The 19,800-nt window shown below is 48.6% G+C and overlaps 1 protein-coding gene across 1 annotated transcript in view; it reads right to left on the reverse strand.

Moving 5' to 3' along the window:
* LOC138248745 (putative gastrointestinal growth factor xP4) overlaps window positions 1-19,800 on the reverse strand; it is a 48,892-nt gene that overhangs the window by 7,250 nt on the left and 21,842 nt on the right. The window lies entirely within an intron of this gene.

Below are 19,800 nucleotides of genomic sequence, written 5' to 3' on the forward strand. Positions count from 1 at the left end.
TGTAATTGTAATTGTAAAAGTATTTTGAATTTAAAAAACAATGTAACACATTAAAAAAAATAATTCGATTAATTTTATTTAATTCTATACATTACTTTTAATATTTATTAATCCACATTCAAAACTATGTTTTTCTTTAAGTAGGAATTTGTTTATTTGATTAAAATGTTCAAAACATAATTTTAATTATACTTATTATATTTACAATAATTAAAGTTTGAATTCTAATTAATGGTATAGTGCTGTATCTTTTTGTGTTCTACAAGTAAATATACCAAATGAACTGGTATTAACATTTAACATAAAATATTTTAAATATTATTTTCTAGTTAAATAGCATTTTTTTCACTATACTTTACCCTGCAGAGATCTCCACCCCGTCTGTGAAGTCTCCCTATGGTAAAGCATAGGGAGGCATAAAAATGTTTTTACTCACAAATATTAAAAATATTTTTCGTTTAAATATGCATGTGAATGAAGGCCTTTCTATTTGCGCCTTGGGATTTAGGATGGACCAAATATTCGTTATAGAGGCCTGTTCATCATTGAGGCCCAGCTTGTGTGTGTCTTCTGAAAGTTCAGTCACAGGGCTCTTATTAGCCTCCCTCCCTTAGTATAATACTCCCTGGAGTAAGGTCAAAACACTTTTGTTTATTCCATGGTGCAAAACTAAGGCATTGTGTCGTTATAAAATCCCTGATAATTATGAATGTCCATGCAGTACAAAAGTAGGTTTCTTCATAGTGGAAAATCCATGACATATACTGAGCTGATTGATATGTGTGAATCCAAGTGTTTTATTTAAATTTCATTTTTCCCAACCAGGATAATATTTTTTCCATTAAAAAATGTCATTTACCACCTAAAAAGGCAAGTGCTCCTACGTTTTATAGAAGCAGGTTTAAGTGCATATACTTGGAGGAAAACTATCTGTAACAGTAAATATGCATTAATTGAATGTCATGAGAGCCAATACCTTAAAGTGGCTTTGAGTATTGAAGGCAACAATGTTAAAAGCGTGGCTAGTGGGTTTTTCACTTGCCTATTCAATAAAGTACTACAAACAAGGGCCATATTTTCTATAAAACTTACAAATTAAGGGCAATATGCCTATTGTTTATGGACAAGCGTAAGTTTTTTTTTTACATTTTCACTTAAATATTGTTTTGTTGTTCTGTTTGTTTAATTATACCCAATGGATATGGCCACTAGATTAACTCTGCTCTGGCAACATGTTTAAACTAAAAATCTGCACTGATTCGTATTCATTGCAGATGTAAACATTGTAGAAATGTACCTTTTCCTGTACTCCTGAACGTTGCTTCGTAAAGGACAACCTTAATTACAAAGAATGAATGAAAGACATGGCTATTCTCTTTTGCTGTAGTAAAATGGAATTTCGTAGACAGGTTTCCACTTACCGATGGCTCATTCATTTACTTTGAAAAACTAAGGTGGACTGTAAAATGTGGAAACTTACAGAGATCTGGCTGGCTGCTCCCAGTTGCAGTGGCTTTCCTAAGGTAAGGGCAAGAGCTGCTAAGAACATCTTGGCTGCCATTGCTGTCTTGTCGAAGTCTGCCCACGGCAAAGGATGCTTCGGTGAGACCTGGCTGCCATTTTATACTCTCAGCCGTGTTTGTGGTACAGTTAATCTAGATAGCCTTTTTCAGGTCATGTTTGTGTTTTGAGTGACTGGCGTTTAGATTATCAGTAGTTTATGCAGCCATAACTACGTGGCAACTAATCTAATCCCCTAGGTCATCGTTATCAGCCATAGTCTCTAACAGTAGTGTTAGAAATGGGGTTTTTGGTTGGCAGTTAGGTTACCCCCTGTCCAAGCAAAAGCCCTCACTGTAGTCAGGGTAAGTCACACACAATCCAAGATTATCCTGTGCCCACCCTCTGGTAGCTTGGCACGAGCAGTCAGGCTTAATTTAGAAGGCAATGTGTAAAGTATTTGTGCAATAAATCATGCAAAACCACCATATAGCACCACAAAAATACACCACACAGTGTTTAGAAAAATATATAATATTTATCAGGATAATTGTAGGTCAAAACGAATAAAGTTGCAATGTGAATTTGTAGAGATATCACTGAAAAGTGATATACAGTGTCTTAAGTCTTTAAAAAGCAAACAAAGTCTCTTTCAAGCACAAAGTACCTGGTTTGGAGTGGAAAATCTCCTCAGAGGGCCACAGAAGAAGAGATACGTGGAAAAAGGGTGTGTGCGTCGATTTCTCCCCAGCACACACGGACTTGCGTCGTTATTTTTCACGCGGGGAAGTCCTGCGTCGTTTTCCAGCGCGCGGACAGTCTCTTTCTGTGGATCGCGGGGATTACCAGATGTCCCGGGTCTGTGCGTGGATTTTCCTGCTTGTTTTCCGGCTGCGCGTCGTTCTGCGGGGCTGCGCGTCGAAATTTCGATCTCACAGGAGGCGTCACGTCGATTTCTCCTCTGGAGGTCAGGCGGCGTTGTCCTTGCGAAGCCGTGCGTCGAAGTTCCGATCGTCCCGAAGGCGTCGCGTCGATCAGCATCAGTGTGTGGCGTTTTTCTCGCCGTGGAACAAGCTGTGCGGTGAAAATTTCGGCGCGCGGAGCGTCCAAGTGAAAAAGAGAAGTCTTTTTGGTCCTGAGACTTCATGGAACAGGAGGCAAGCTGTATCCAAGCCCTTGGAGAGCACTTTCACAGCCAGACAAGAGTTCAGCAAGGCAGCAGGCCAACAGCAAGGCAGCAGTCCTTTGTAGAAAGCAGACAGGTGAGTCCTTTGAGCAGCCAGGCAGTTCTTCTTGGCAGGATGTAGTTTCTGGTTCAGGTTTCTTCTCCAGCAAGTGTCTGATGAGGTAGGGCAGAGGCCCTGTTTTATACCCAAATGTGCCTTTGAAGTGGGGGAGACTTCAAAGAGTGGCTAAGAAGTGAACCAGGTCCCCTTTCAGTTCTATCCTGTCTGCTGGGGTCCCAGTAGGGGGTGTGGCAGTCCTTTGTGTGAGAGCAGGCCCTCCACCCTCCCCGCCCAGGAAGACCTATTCAAAATGCAGATGTATGCAAGTGAGGCTGAGTACTCTGTGTTTGGGGTGTGTCTGAGTGAATGCACAAGGAGCTGTCAACTAAGCCCAGCCAGACGTGGATTGTAAGGCACAGAAAGATTTAAGTGCTAAGAAATGCTCACTATCTAAAAGTGGCATTTCTAGAATAGTAATATTAAATCCAACTTCACCAGTCAGCAGGATTTTATATTACCATTCTGGCCATACTAAATATGACCTTCCTACTCCTTTCAGATCAGCAGCTACCACTTCAATACTGTATGAGGGCAGCCCCAATGTTAGCATATGAAGGGAGCAGGCCTCACAATAGTGCAAAAACGAATTTAGGAGTTTTACACTACCAGGACATGTAAACTACACAGGTACATGTCCTGCCTTTCACCCACACAGCACCCTGCTCTAGGGGTTACCTAGGGCACACATTAGAGGTGACTTATATGTGGAGAAAGGGGAGATTTAGGCTTGGCAAGTACTTTTAAATGCCAAGTCGAGGTGACAGTGAAACTGCACACACATGCCTTGCAATGGCAGGCCTGAGACAAGGGAAAGGGGCTACTTAAGTGGGTGGCACAACCAGTGCTGCAGGCCCACTAGTAGCATTTAATCTACCGGCCCTATGCACATAGAGTGCACATTACTAGGGACTTATAAGTAAATTAATAGTCCAATCAGGTATGATTCAAGGTTACCATGTTTTAAGGGAGAGAGCATATACACTTTAGCACTGGTTAGCAGTGGTAAAGTGCGCAGAGTCTAAAAGGAAGCAAAAACAGTGTCCAAAAAGTGGAGGGAGGCAGGCAAAAAGTTAGGGGTGACCACCCTAAGGCTGTCAGGTCTAACATGTGTCCCCCCCACCTGAAAGTGGGGAGAGCTACCCGACCTCCTGGGAGCTCTCATCGCTAAGGCGGAAGTATCTGGAGAGACCATCAGCATTGGCGTGGTCAACCCCTGGGCGATGTTCCACCGTAAAATCCATCCCTTGTAGGGAAATGGACCACCTCAAGAGTTTTGGATTCTCACCCCTCATCTGCATGAGCCATCTGAGGGGCCTGTGGTCTGTCTGAACCCGGAAGTGAGTCCCAAACAGGTAGGGTCTTAGCTTCTTCAGTGCCCAGACCACAGCAAAAGCTTCTCTCTCAATAGCACTCCACCTCTGTTCCCGTGGTAATAGCCTTCTGCTAATAAAGACTACTGGTTGGTCTAGGCCCTCCTCATTTAGCTGTGCTAGGACTGCCCCTATGCCATGCTCTGAAGCGTCTGTCTGCACGATAAATTCCTGGGAGTAGTCAGGGGCCTTGAGCACGGGGGCCGTGCACATGGCTTCCTTCAGGGAGTCAAAGGCTTTTTGACAAGCCTCTGTCCAATTCACCAACCTAGGTTGTTTCTTGGAAGTGAGTTCTGTCAAGGGTGACACAATGGTACCATAGCCCTTGACAAATCTGCGGTAGTATCCTTTGAGGCCTAAAAAGGCTCTCACCTCAGTCTGAGTTCTAGGTGGTTGCCAGGCCTTGATAGTTTCAATCTTGGCCTGGAGTGGCTGCACCTTGCCACCACCCACTAGGTGTCCCAAGTACACCACGGAACCCTGCCCAATCTGGCACTTACTAGCCTTGATGGTAAGGCCTGCCTGTTGCAGGGCCTGAAGCACCTCCTTGAGGTGGAGCAGGTGTTCCTCCCAGCTGGAACTGTAGACAGCTATGTCATCCAGATAGGCTGCACAGAAGGCATCCTTGCCAGCTAGAACCCCGTTAACCAACCGTTGGAAGGTAGCGGGGGCATTTTTCAATCCAAACGGCATCACCCGGAACTGGTAATGGCCATCAGGGGTTGAAAGGGTGGATCTTTCTTTAGCCCCCTCAGTCAGGGCGATCTGCCAGTACCCTGAAGTAAGATCAAACGTACTCAGGAACTTGGCAGCGCCCAGCCTGTCAACGAGCTCATCGGCTCGGGGGATGGGGTGAGCATCAGTCCGTGTGACTGAGTTGAGACCCCGGTAGTCCACACAGAACCGGAGTTCTGGCTTCGCACCTGGGGCAGTAGCCTTAGGGACCAACACCACTGGGCTGGCGCAGGGACTACTGGATTTCTCGATAACCCTTAGAGCTAACATCTTGGAGACCTCCTCCTTGATGCTGGCCTTCACCTTATCCGATAACCTGTAAATTTTGTTCTTCACAGGGAGACTGTCACCGGTGTCAATGTCATGAACACAGAGGTGGGTCAGTCCAGGAGTAAGGGAGAACAGGGGGGAGAACTGCTCCAACAGCTCATAGCAGTCTCCTTTCTGGTTTAGAGTCAGGGAGTCAGAAAGAATGACCCCTTTCACTGACCCATCACCTTCTTGGGCAGAGAGGAGGTAGGGGAGAGGTTCACTCTCCTCTTCCATTCCTTCATCTGTGACCAGAAGCATGTTGACCTCAGACCTCTCAAAATGAGCCTTTAGTCGCTTAACATGGAGCACCCTTAGGGGGTTCCTAGGGGTTTAGAGGTCCACTAGGTAAGTGGCCTCCCCTTTCCGCTCCTTTACTTCAAATGGGCCAGACCAGCGGTCCTGGAGAGCTCTAGGCTCTACTGGCTCCATTACCCACACTTTGTCTCCAGGTTGAAACTCTACCAGGGTGGCCTTCTGGTCATACCAGCGTTTCATTACCTCTTGACTGGCCTCAAGGTTACCTTGGGCCTCTTTCCAGAAGCGGGTCATTTAGTTGGGGAGGGCCAACATGTATCTGACCACATCCTGAGGGGGTGCCTTTGGAGCTTTCTCCAACCCCTCCTTGACAATGCTTAAGGGTCCCCTGACAGGGTACCCATAGAGAAGCTCAAAGGGACTGAACCCCACCCCCCTCTGTGGGACCTCTCTGTAAGCAAAGAGAAGGCATGGTAAGAGGACGTCCCACTTACGCCTCATGGCCTCAGGGAGGCCACCAATCATGCCTTTCAAGGTCTTGTTGAATCTCTCCACAAGACCGCTAGACTGGGGGTGATAGGGTGTGGTGAACTTGTAGGTTACACCACACGCATCCCACAGAGACTTCATGTATGCAGACATGAAGTTAGTGCCTCTGTCAGACACTATCTCCTTTGGGAATCCCACACGGGAAAATATCCCCATCAGAGTTTTGGTCACCACCGGTGCAGTTACTGTCCTCAGAGGGATTGCCTCTGGGTAACGGGTGGCATGGTCCACCAAAACCAGGATGAACCTGTTGCCTAAGGCAGTTTTGGGGTCCAATGGTCCAACAATGTCGATGCCCACCCTTTCAAAGGGGGTGCCAACGACAGGAAGTGGAATCAGGGGGGTTTTAACCCTTTTTCCTGCTTTACCACTGGCCTGGCAGGTAGGACAAGATCTGCAGAACTTATCTGAGTTTGTCCTCATTCTGGGCCAATAAAAGTGGGTGACAAGCCTGTCAAAGGTCTTGCCTTGCCCCAAATGTCCTGCCAGGGGAATGTCGTGAGCCAGACCCAGTAGGAAGGTTCGGTAACACTGGGGGACCACCAGCGTACGCGCTGCCCCAAAGGCCGGAACCTTAGGCTCACTGTAGAGGAGATCATTCTCCCAATATATGTGGTGATCGCCAGAGGCTTCACCTGCCGCCTGGTCTGAGGCTTGCTTCCTCAGACCCTCCAGAGTGGGACATTCTTTCTGCGCCTTGCAGAATTCCTCCCTGGTGGGTCCACCCTCAACTTGCCAGCCAGCAAGCTCAGGTAGGTCACCTAGGGTGGCAATGTCTTCCCCAGTTGGCTCGGGAGCCTCCTCCTCAGGAGGCCCGTCAACCACTGCAGGTTCTTCTGGGGCCGGTTTCCCGCACCCCTTGCCCCTCCTCTTGGCAGCTCTCTGGGCCATTGTTCCAGGCTCCAGACGCCCTTGACTTCCCTCTCGGTCTGCCATTGACCATGTGGTCATGCAGACTCACTCAGGTAACCCTAACATCTATAGGTGAGATCTGAGCTCCACTTCTTTCCAAGCAGTATGCTCAAGATCATTGCCTAGCAGACAATCTACAGGCATGGCAGGACTCACAGCTACTTTCAGAGTACCAGAGACCCCCCCCACTCAAAGGGAACCAGAGCAACCGGTAGGTGACTCTCACGATTGTCAGCGACTATGACCTGGTGGAATGTATTAGGGACTATCTGCTATGATGACACCAGCTGACTCTTGATAGTAGTCATACTGGCTCCTGTGTCACGCAGAGCCTCCACCTTCTGGCAATCAATGGTGACCCACTGCCTGTACTTGGAAGTATTTTGGGCCATGTGTGCTTTGGGCACCATTTCTCCTTCTCCCAGGGACACTAGGGAAATCTCTACCTGTTCCCCAAAGCTATCTGGGTCCATCTCCCCCCCGAGCGCTACACTAGTCAACCCAGGTGTCTGTCCGGTAGTGGACGGTGCTCTCTTGGAGCACTGGGGGTCGCCTTTATAGTGACCATACTGGTAACACTCCATGCATTTGGGGTTGGATTTTCCTGACCTATCATATGCCCCTGGTTTTTTCCCAAATCTGGAAAAGGAATGGTTGCCAACCCCTCCCTGGGAATTCTTTTGGGGGCCTTTGGAGAGTTCCTTATCTGTAAGTTTATCTCCCCCCTCTTTCTTCTGTTGGGAACCCTGACCACCTTTGTGGGTGTCCCCCCCAGGTACCTTCTTGGACACTCTGGTGCTAACCCAGAGGTCTGCCTCCTCAGCAAGCTTCCTGGGATCAGTCAACTTACTATCCACTAAGTGCTGGCGCAACTCTGTAAAAGTAGTATTAAGCATATGCTCTCTCAGAATCAAGTCATATAAACCTTTATAATCATCTACTTTGTTGGCCCGCACCCATCCATTCAGTGCCTTACTGGAGAAGTCAAAGAAATCTACCCATGTTTGTGTGGTTTGTTTGGTGCTGTCCCTGAACCTCTGACGGTATCCCTCAGGGGTCAGCCCAAACTTGGCAAGTAAAGTGGCTTTCTGAAGTGGGTATGTGTTTTGATCAGGTTGATCCAATGTGAGAAGTGTGTCCCTCCCCAATGGCGGTACATAACCCCACATAGCTACCCCCATTGCCCTTCAGGAACCTCATGAGCCCTTAGTGCAACTTCATAAGCTGCTAACCATTTATCTATGTCATCTCCCACCACAAAACTGGGCACCACATTTTTGGGTATACGAACCTTCTTGTCTCCAGCAGGTCCTGTCAGTATGCTGCCACCATTATTGCGGGATTCAGACTGCTTTGCCTTGAGATCCAGCTCCTTGAGACTCAGTTCATGAGCCAATAACAGTTTCTTTTCAGCCAAGGCTCTCTCAGCTGCAGCTTCAGCTCTTTCAGCTTCAATCTGTTTGGCTGTTCTTTCAGCCTCAGCTTGCTTGGCTTCTCTCTCTGCCCTTCTTTCCTCCTGTTGAGCCTCAATTTTCAGTTTTGCCATTTGCAATTGGAACTCCCTTTTCTCTCTCCTTTCCTTTCCCTGGTCTGGAAGGGGGCACAATTGCAGTGGTAACACCATCCACAGATAGTAACAAATCCTCTGAGGGGCCATTTTCTGGCTCCTCTTCCTCATCATCCTTTTCTAAATGGGCTTCTGCCCAGGCCCTCAGCGCCACTTGAAAGTCCTCCTTTTTGGAGGCCCCTTGGGTGGGTACCCTCATTGCCCTGCAGAATCCTTTAAGTTGTTTGACCGTATATGTATCCAACAGGACTAGGTCAAAGTCTCCTATCTGAGACCCAGTCAGAGACATGTTGAGTGAGGATTTAGTTTTTGAAAATTGTCAGGAAAAAACGAATTTCCAAAAAGAGATAAAAATCAAGTTGACCTTCAACTGTGGGTAGGTAGTGAAATACTTAGCTACTGTATGTCACTGCACAAATACAAGTCCTATCTTCACTGCTGATCACCAATGTTAGAAATGGGGTTTTTGGTTGGCAGTCAGGTTACCCCCTGTCCAAGCAAAAGCCCTCACTCTAGTCAGGGTAAGTCACACACAATCCAAGATTATCCTGTGCCCACCCTCTGGTAGCTTTGGCACGAGCAGTCAGGCTTAACTTAGAAGGCAATGTGTAAAGTATTTGTGCAATAAATCATACAATACCACCATATAGCACCACAAAAATACACCACACAGTGTTTAGAAAAATATACAATATTTATCAGGATAATTGTAGGTCAAAACGAATAAAGTTGTGATGTGAATTTGTAGAGATATCACTGAAAAGTGATATAAAGTGTCTTAAGTCTTTAAATAGCAAACAAAGTCTCTTTCAAGCACAAAGTACCTGGTTTGGAGTGGAAAATCTCCTCAGAGGGCCACAGAAGAAGAGATACGTGGAAAAAGGGCGTGTGCGTCGATTTCTCCCCAGCACACACGGACTTGTGTCGTTATTTTTCACGCGGGGAAGTCGTGCGTCGTTTTTCGGCACGCGGACAGTCTCTTTCTGTGGATCGCGGGGATTACCAGATGTCCCGGGTCTGTGCGTGGTTTTCCTGCTTGTTTTCCGGCTGCGCGTCATTCTGCAGGGCTGCGCGTCGAAATTTCGATCTCACAGCAGGCGTCGCATCAATTTCTCCTCTGGAGGTCGGGCGGCGTTGTCCTTGCGAAGCCGTGCGTCGAAGTTCCGGTCGTCCCGAAGGCGTCGCGTCGATCAGCGTCGGTGTGCAGAGTTTTTCTCGCCACGGAACAAGCTGTGCGTCGAAAATTTCGACGCACGGAGCGTCCAAGTGAAAAAGAGAAGTCTTTTTGGTCCTGAGACTTCAGGGAACATGAGGCGAGCTCTATCCAAGCCCTTGGAGAGCACTTTCACAGCCAGACAAGAGTTCAGCAAGGCAGCAGGCCAACAGCAAGGCAGCAGTCCTTTGTAGAAAGCAGACAGGTGAGTCCTTTGAGCAGCCAGGCAGTTCTTCTTGGCAGGATGTAGTTTCTGGTTCAGGTTTCTTCTCCAGCAAGTGTCTGATGAGGTAGGGCAGAGGCCCTGTTCTATACCCAAATGTGCCTTTGAAGTGGGGGAGACTTCAAAGAGTGGCTAAGAAGTGCACCAGGTCCCCTTTCAGTTCAATCCTGTCTGCCAGGGTCCCAGTAGGGGATGTGGCAGTCCTTTGTGTGAGAGCAGGCCCTCCACCCTCCCCGCCCAGGAAGACCCATTCAAAAATGCAGATGTATGCAAGTGAGGCTGAGTACCCTGTGTTTGGGGTGTGTCTGAGTGAATGCACAAGGAGCTGTCAACTAAGCCCAGCCAGACGTGGATTGTAAGGCACAGAAAGATTTAAGTGCAAAGAAATGCTCACTTTCTAAAAGTGGCATTTCTAGAATAGTAATATTAAATCCAACTTCACCAGTCAGCAGGATTTTATATTACCATTCTGGCCATACTAAATATGACCTTCCTACTCTTTTCAGATCAGCAGCTACCACTTCAATACTGTATGAGGGCAGCCCCAATGTTAGCCTATGAAGGAAGCAGGCCTCACAGTAGTGCAAAAACGAATTTAGGAGTTTTACACTACCAGGACATGTAAACTACACAGGTACATGTCCTGCCTTTCACCCACACAGCACCCTGCTCTAGGGGTTACCTAGGGCACACATTAGAGGTGACTTATATGTGGAGAAAGGGGAGATTTAGGCTTGGCAAGTACTTTTAAATGCCAAGTCGAGGTGACAGTGAAACTGCACACACATGCCTTGCAATGGCAGGCCTGAGACAAGGGAAAGGGGCTACTTAAGTGGGTGGCACAACCAGTGCTGCAGGCCCACTAGTAGCATTTAATCTACCGGCCCTATGCACATAGAGTGCACATTACTAGGGACTTATAAGTAAATTAATAGTCCAATCAGGTATGATTCAAGGTTACCATGTTTTAAGGGAGAGAGCATATGCACTTTAGCACTGGTTAGCAGTGGTAAAGTGCGCAGAGTCTAAAAGCCAGCAAAAACAGTGTCCAGAAAGTGGAGGGAGGCAGGCAAAAAGTTAGGGGTGACCACCCTAAGGCTGTCAGGTCTAACAAGTAGCAATCGTTACCTGGAGGCAGTTTCCATAATGCTCATTATTACTGTCGCCTTGCAGCATTCATAGGTAAAATGCTGAAAGCTAAAGTACATATGATGTTGCAAGGGGATTTGAGAGCCTTGCAATTAGTGGAACTACCAGCTTCCTGCTTCAGTAAAGCAGTTTAGCTTCTTTACAACATTCTTCAAAAGGCACCCGCTGTTATCAATTGTTTGGCGCTGCTAGTTTCTTGGTGTTTATACTTTATGGTGATGAATGCTGATGAGCATAGATAGTCTGAGGAAAAAGCCAACTTGTCATCTTCTTCTTAAAAATCTGTTCAGACTTTACAAGGCGCAGGTCAAGGGGAAGTTTATTCCAAGCAGACGTCCCCAGAAAGGAGAAGGAGCGGCCACCTTTTCTAGAGTTATTGACCCAAGTTACCAATGCCATATTAGAGGAGTGTAACTCCCTACAGGGAGAATATTAATGAATTCTTATTGCATGATATTGAGGGCCTACATGATTTAAGACTCTGATGTTAAGTACAAGTGTCTTAAACAAGATCAGCTTCTTCACTAGGAGCCAATGCAAAGATTGGAGATGTGGGATGATGATTGAAAAGCAGCCATGCCGTCACATTTTGTACAACCGGGACCCTATTAATTAAGTAATATAGAAACCCAAATATAGAATATTGGCATAATTCAGCCTCGATCATAGTTTTCCTGGCTGGTAAGAGGAGGACGTACATTTTGTTTAACGCACAGAGGAGGCTAAAACAGGTCCCCACAGGTGCCAAGACTTGAGGCTGAAAAGAGCTGGGGCCAGATGTAGAAACGAAACATTTTGCGACTTGCAAATAGCGAGTCATAGCGACTCGCTATTTGCAACTCGCAAAATGTTATGCAGTACGGTGTCTCAGACACCGACTGCGACTCGCTATGGGGTCGCAATGACCCACCTCATGAATATTCATGAGGTGGGTCGCAAATTGCGGCCCCATAGCGAGTCAAGGCACTCGCAAACATGGAGGCCTGCTGTAGTCAGCAGACCTCCGTGTTCGTGACTGCTTTAAATAAAGCAGTTGTTTTTTTTTTTAAGTGTAGCCCGTTTTCCTTAAAGGAAAACGAGCTGCACTTAAAAAAAAAAACGAAACCTTTAGTTTCGTTTTTTTTTCAGGGCAGGAAGTGGTCCCTTGGACCACTACCTGCCCTGAAAAAAATGTTTGAGGTCCATTCACAAACTGGAAGGGGTCCCATGGGGACCCCTTCCAATTTGCGAGTGGGTTACCATCCACCTCAAGTGGATGGTAACTGCGATACGATTTGCTACCGCGGTATTGCATCCCACTCAGACTCGCAAATAGGAAGGGAACACCCCTTCCTATTTGCGAGTCGGAAATGCATTTTGCGAGTCGGTCCCGACTCGCAAAATGCATTTCTGCATAGGAAACTCACATTTGCGACTCGGAAACGTCAATTTTTGCCGTTTGCGAGTCGCAAATCGTTTCCTACATCTGGCCCCTGGTTATCAAACTTTAACCATTTCAGATTGAGGGAACAAGAGGGGGACACTCTCAGGTCAGCAAGCTGACCAATCCAAAGGTGAAACAAGGCCAAAGAGGAGGGATTCAGTCTTATCTTCAATGCACGTCAGCTGATTCTGACACATCCAGGAGAAAACTGCAGCCAGACATGGCTTAATAAGGTCAGGAGATTTCCTTCAACCTTTATTAAAGTAAAAGATCAGCTGAGTATAATCAGTGTAAGAGATTATCTTTGCTCCGGAGGATTCTGGAAGGTGTGATAGATCTTAAACAGTGAGGGACTTGGAGCAGAGCCTTGTGGCACCCCTACTGTTAAAACCTTTGTACCTGCTGAGAAAGGGGGTTCCAACCCTCTTGGCTGTATTTGCCTGATAATGTATTTGGTATCAGGTGTTGGACTGTGGGAGAAAGAGGCCACAGTCATCATATAAGGTGTGACTGACTACCAAGAAGAGCCATCTATCAGAACCACCAACGTAAACCAGATTTATGAAGAGCCAATGGCTAGTCCTTGATGGCTCGACTCAAAGAGCAGGACGATCACAGAATAAATACATGTGGTATATGTTCAATAACTAGTGAAGCAGTTAACATAAAAGGCTTAAATGAAAATTTTAATGGGAAAATGTTACAAAGAATATGAACATCTTTTATAGAGGTTAAAAGGTTTAAAAAAATCAAAGTTGTTCAATGTTGTGCTATTGCAATGCAAACAAATTGAAGAAAATGTAACTAGTCGGATACAAGGTGGTGGTTGGTCCTGCTAAAATTGAGAAGTTTTCTTAAGAAACTATATTTCACGAGGCAAACCACAATTTAATGCTTGATTTCATAATAACATGCATGATTGGTGTGGTCCCATGATTGATTCATAATTTTCAAGAATCTTCAATAGTGAAAATTCCAAATCTGACCCTACTGCAGTTGCATCCTTTGTTGGCAGGTTGCCCCATGTCCATAAATACTTCTGAAAATGGCCAAAGCTCTTCCACCATTTCTAGTAATTGTGATTATGGTCACATCAACTCAAATTCCAAGTCCACATGAGTTGTCCAGTATGCTCAGTTGGAATTCTTATAGGTAGTTTCCAATATCTCAAACCCATCTTAAATTGTGTATGGCATGCAGCCAGTATTGGTGAGTGCAGTAAAGTTGTTGGTTCTCTTAACATCCAGGTAAATGCTATCCATGCACTGAATAAGCAGGATTTTCAAAACCTACACCAGTCATTCACTGGTTATGAGATCTATGCAGTTGTAATACAATTCTCAGGCTTCCCACTCCCAATTCTGCAGCAGAGTGACGTACTTCCAGTTGTGGAAGGATGCATTGTGGCATCAAAACTATTCTACAGTTCCACACTCCAAAATCTACTTTTGTGATTTCCTGTCCTAAATGCATAGATCTCCTCTGTGTCTCTCAGATCCACCCTGGCTTTACCCAGACAAGGTGTGGCCTAGTGGCTACAGCTGCTGACAATTAAACCTGGAGGTCTATCTTTGCATTCATATCCCAGGTGCATTGATCAACATCATGTGAGTCGTGGCAGTTTACTTAATCCCCCTTTGCCTAAATATTTGAAAAATATTTGGGTAATCTCCACTTGCTATGTGCAATCACATGATTGTTTTCTAATCAGCGCATTACCCCATGTAATGTTTATCAATCTGTTGCTTTCTAGCTAGGTTTGCACAATATAAATACTTTTATATACATACTGCCTTCTGTTCTCTTCAGACATGGACAAAGGTTCTATACCTTCTATACATTCACACAGCCCCTTTTGGCTGATAGAATATTCCCTCCCATCATGGGCTATGCCTGACCAGTCTTCAGGAGAGACATCTAGAGTGTGGTATAATTAAACAGTATGAAGTGAGGTCAAACCGAAATGGAGAGACATAGGCCCTCATTACAACCCTGGTGGTCGGTGTTAAAGTTGCAGTAACACCGCCAACAGGACGGCGGTAAAAAGAATGGAATCATGACCATGGCAGAAACCGCCAACACATACAGCCACTTCAACACTCCGACCGCCACGGCAGTAGCAACAAAACCGCAGCGGTAACCGCCAACAGCCAGGCGGAAGACAAGGTTTTGCCCACTGTATTACAAGAGGCCTATCCGTCACCTTTTCCGGGGCAGTACCAACGCCATCAAAAGCACAGCAGAAACAGTGTTCTGAAGGGAAACGACTCACCTCTCGACACTCAAGGAAGAACCAGGACACCATGGAGCCCGAGCTGCAGGTCTTCCCCATGCTGGTGTATCTGCTCATACACCAGGAGCACCAACGCTGGCGACGACGACCACAGTGAGTACTGCACCAAGTACACAAGGGAGGGGGGGGAGACAGGGACACACACACGCAACACGCAACACGCAACACCCCCACCTTCACCCCCAACACCATACACACAAAGACATTCAACAACATTACATATACACCCCGTAACCCTCTGGAATATCGCAAGGACAAAAGGAATGGAGTCAAATGAGTCTAATATTAGAAATACTTAGAATTACGTTCAGAAATCAAAAACAGTATATAAAATATATACAATATTTACAAAAGGCGGGACAATGCCCACTCAAAATGTCCGTGGCCCACTGGGCCAAAACACATAGGCCAAGCCCACATTTGACTCCTGCCTCAATATGGAGAGAACACTGCAGGGGCATCAGGTTGAAAACACACAGGCACCTCAGGGGGATGGGGAAGGGGGGGCACCTCAGCTGGAAGATGGTACAACGCCACTGCTCCTGGAGGGGGGTCCATGCCCACTGCTTGGTCCTGGGGAGTGCAAGGCCACAGTCTCTCAAGTGGGTGGTTTGCCCACTGCTTGGTCCTGGGGAGTGCAAAGCCACAGTCTCTCAAGTGGGTGGTTTGCCCAGTGCTTTGTCCTGGGGAGTGCAAAGCCACAGTCTCTCAAGTGGGTGCTTTGCCCATTGCTTGGTCCTGGGAGTGCAAACCCACAGACTCTCAAGTAGGTGCTTTGCCCACTGCTTGGTCCTGGGGAGTGCAAGGCCACAGTCTCTGAAGTGGGTGGTTTGCCCACTGCTTGGTCCTGGTGAGTGCAAAGCCACAGTCTCTCAAGTCGGTGCTTTGCCCACTGCTTGCTCCTGGGGAGTGCAAGGCCAAAGTCTCTCTAGTGGATGCCGTCTTCCACTGGTTCTGGAGAGGGCTTTGTGTCCAGTGTGCTTTGTCCTGGCAAGGACAGGGTGAGTGGATGCCTTCTTCCACTGGTTCCGGAGGGGGCCTTGTGCCCAGTGTGCTTCATCCTGGCAAGGATAGGGTGAGTGGATGTCTTCTTCCACTGGTTCTCGAGGGGTCTTTGTGCCCAGTGTGCTTCATCCTGGCAAGGAGGGGCTGAGTGGATGCCTTCTTCCACTTGTTCTGGAGGGGGATTGTGCCCAGTGTGATTCATTCTGGCAAGGAGGGGTCGAGTGGATGCCTTCTTCCACTCGTTCTGGAGGGGGCTTTGTGCCCAGTGTGCTTCATCCTTGCAAGGTGGGGCTGAGTGGATGCCTTCTTCCACTGGTTCTGGAGGGGGCTTTGTGCCCAGTGATGCAGGACATGGGGAGTGCAATGTCACAGACTCTCACCTGGATGTCAGATCCACAAGATGTTCTGTGGGCAGGATGCATGACACTCCTTGGAGGCAGGACTACAGTCCATCTGCCGGTGGGGACGGCTGTACAGTGGTGGCAGTGCCGGTGCTGGTGTCGGTGCTGCCAGTGGTGGGGGGAGGCTCCAGCCCTTCTCCTGCAGCCTTGGACGGGTGCCCACTGGGGCTGCTGCTCCTGGCAGTGGTGCTGCTTGCGGCAGTGCAGGTGGCGGTGCAGGTGGCGGTGCTTGCTGCGGAGCTTGCGGCGGAGCTTGCGACGGTGCAGGTGGCGGTGCTGGCCGCAGTGCAGGTGGTGGTGGTGGCAGTTGTGGTGGTAACCTCCTGACCTTCACCTGCAGCCTCGGATGGCTGGAGTGCCCTGGCTGATGTTCTGTGCCCCTTCCTGCCCTTGGCAGATGGTGGTGCTTCCTTGCTTCTGGCAGCTGGAGTCATTGACTTGGCCTTGCTGGCTGGTTGTGCCTCCTTCTCCTTGCTGGATGCTGTCCCCCTCTTGCCCTTACCAGGTGGCGGAACCTTCTTGGCCTTCGCAGGTGTTGGTGGCACACTGGCTGGGCAGACGGGTGCCTCCTTGGAGCCTCTCACAGCTGCAGAAACCACAGGCGACGTGGACTTGGTGGCTGAGGTGCTGGGCTGGGTTTTGGCCACCCCGGCCCGAGGTGACAGACAAGGGGGGGAGTGGTAGGGAAGAGATCAATGTTGGCTTGGAAAAGCTTCTTAGGGACATTGGGGCGGGAAGAGGGGGACGGTTTGGAATGGAGGAAGAGGGAGTGCTTGTAGGAGGTGTCAGTCTACTGTGTTTTGGTGCAGGTGCATGAGCTGGATGTTGTTGTGAGGTGGATGGCTGTTGGGTGTGTGTGTGCTAGCGTTTGTGTACTTTGAGAGGAAGGGTCACAGACACAGTAGGAGAGGACACAGGGGACGTGTGCATGGATGTGGGGGTGGTGGCTGCCAGTGAGGGGCGTGTAGTGATAGGCGTGCTGGTGATGGAGGTAGTGGATGAGGATGTAGTGTATGCAGGTGTGAGTGGAGACGCAACTGGGAGGGAGGTGGACGAGGAGGAGGAGCGGGGCACAGTGGAGGCAGTGGATATTGGTGTGTCTGCATGTGGATGGTGCTTGTGTGTGTGCCTGTGAGATGAAGTGTGGTGCTTGTGTTTGCCTGAGCCACTTCTGTGTGTTGATTTGGGTGAATGCTGGTCTGAAGGTGTGCTTGGGATAGGTTAGGGTTGAGGGGATTGGGACTGGGTAGAGGAAGTTGAAGGGGGGAGGCTGGAGACAGGGACAATGTCTGCCATCAGTGCAGAGGCCAGAGCCATTAATGCTCTCTGTTTGGCAGCCACGCCAGAGTGAATGCCCTCCAGGTATGCATTTGTTTATTGCAAATGCCTTTCAACACCCTGGATGGCATTCAGAATGGTTGACTGCCCAACAGTGAGGGATCTCAGGAGGTCAATAGCCTCCTCGCTGAGGGCAGCAGGGCTGACTGGGGCAGGGCCTGAGGTGCCTGGGGCGAAGGAGATTCCCACCCTCCTGGGTGAGCCGGCATGGGAAACACACTGAGAGGCTGCTGGGAGGGCAGTGCTGGTACGGGGGTGGCGGCTGTACCTGTTGGGTTGGGCACAGAGGTGTCCGCCACCGCCAGGGAGCTTCCATCGGAGGAGGGGTCGCTGTCTGTAGTGTCCCCTTCTGTCCCCGTCGTGGTGCTCCCCTCACCCTCTGTTCCACTGGTGCCCTCACCGTTGGTGGATTCGGCCTCCAGGCCCATGTGGGATGCAGCTCCCTCCGTCGGCGGTGCCTCTGCTCCTCCGTCAGATGATGCTAATGCACACAAGGACAGAGTGACAAAACAAGAAGGGGGGGGAGACACAGAGGATACACTTGGTCAATGCCAGCAACAACACTACCGTTAGCATACACAACACATAGGGATCAGCCCTATGTAATAGGTCATGCACTACCAGTTACAAAGCTAGTCAACAGCCCATTGGTACATTGCCCAATGCCATTGGCTGCACACCTGAAACCAACAGGACCCTGCCCAGTAGTAGATGCCCACTAACACTATTGGGGTTGAAGTGCTTCAGAGCCTGCCCAACAAGGGTCCTACCCTGCCAGTTCACCCTGGCCTAGGGGCACCCACAGCCCACATCCCCCACCCAGGTACAACCTTAACACGCGCAAAGTCATGATTCTAAATCTGTACTCACCCCCTTGTGGCTGCTGTGATGCCTTCAAGGGTCCATCCAGCTCTGGATAGGCCACCGCCAGGTTGCGGAACATCACGGGGGTCAGGGTACGAAGGCCGCCCCTTCGTCGTTGGGAGGTCAGCCCCGGCTGGGCCTCCTCCATCTTCCTTGCCCAGCGGACAGGTCCACCAACCATTTGCAGCAGTGGGGGCTCTGCCCGTCAAAGACCCCCAAGGTCCGCACCTCCTTCGCGATGGCACGCCAAATACCCTTTTTCTGATTGCCACTGACCTGCAGGAAAATATGCATGGAAAAAAGGGATTAGTCATATCGACCAGACTGTTACACTCAGTCGTCGACCTCCGACCGCAACGGCACACAACGCCAGCAGAATTACCTCATTTCCACTTGTCTCTCCTCACAGGTCAGGCAGCCACCATTTCAGGGGGGCACAGACTAAGGCACCTAACTGCGTCACAGCAGACATTGTCAACTGACTTTCGTATTCACATACTGTTTCTGTAAAGGGAAAAATGCATTTTTAATTCCACATATGTGTGAATATGGCCCTCTGCTCACCATTTTCCACCCTAGAGTTCAACCGGTGAGGATGAATAGGAGATGGAGATATCCCTCGTGTACAGACCCCTTGTGGACCTGGCGACAATGGAGGACAGACACATTGGTGGTCATTACAACCCTGGCGGTCGGTGTTAAAGCGGCGGTAAAACCGCCAACAGGCCGGCGGTAGAAAAAATTGAATCACGACCATGGCGGAAACTGCCAACATAGACAGCCACTTTAACACTCCGACCGCCATGGTGGTACAAACAAACACCGCGGCGGTAACTCCCAACAGACAGGCGGAAGACAATGTACCGCCCACACTATTACAACCCACCAATCCGCCACCTTTTCCGGGGCGGATTCACCACGAACAAAAACACGGCAGAAACAGGACTTTGAAGGGAAAACGCTCACCTCTACACACCCCACGAGGAACCAGGACGCCATAGAACCCGAGCTCCAGATCCTGCCAGCCTTCATCTTCCTGCTCCTCTACCAGGAGCACGAACGCCGGCGGCGAAGACCACGGTGAGTACTGCACCTACGACACAGGGGAGGGAAAAAACAGTGACACACACACGCAACAACCCCACCCCCACCCTCACCCACTACAACACACACTCTAATACATATTGATACATTACAGTTACACCCCCTAAACCCACCTGGAAGAATGCAAGGACAAAAGGAAATGAGTCGAATAATTGTGATATATTCAATTACATACATCAAAAATAATTACAAATATATACATTTATACTATATACAATAATATATACCAAGAACACAAGTCCAAGGGATTCCACCATCATAGTCCGTGGATCACTGGGCCCAAAAGGCATGGGCGAGGCCC

Source organism: Pleurodeles waltl, chromosome 8 (genome assembly GCF_031143425.1).
Source record: "Pleurodeles waltl isolate 20211129_DDA chromosome 8, aPleWal1.hap1.20221129, whole genome shotgun sequence".
Lineage (NCBI taxonomy): Eukaryota > Metazoa > Chordata > Amphibia > Caudata > Salamandridae > Pleurodeles > Pleurodeles waltl.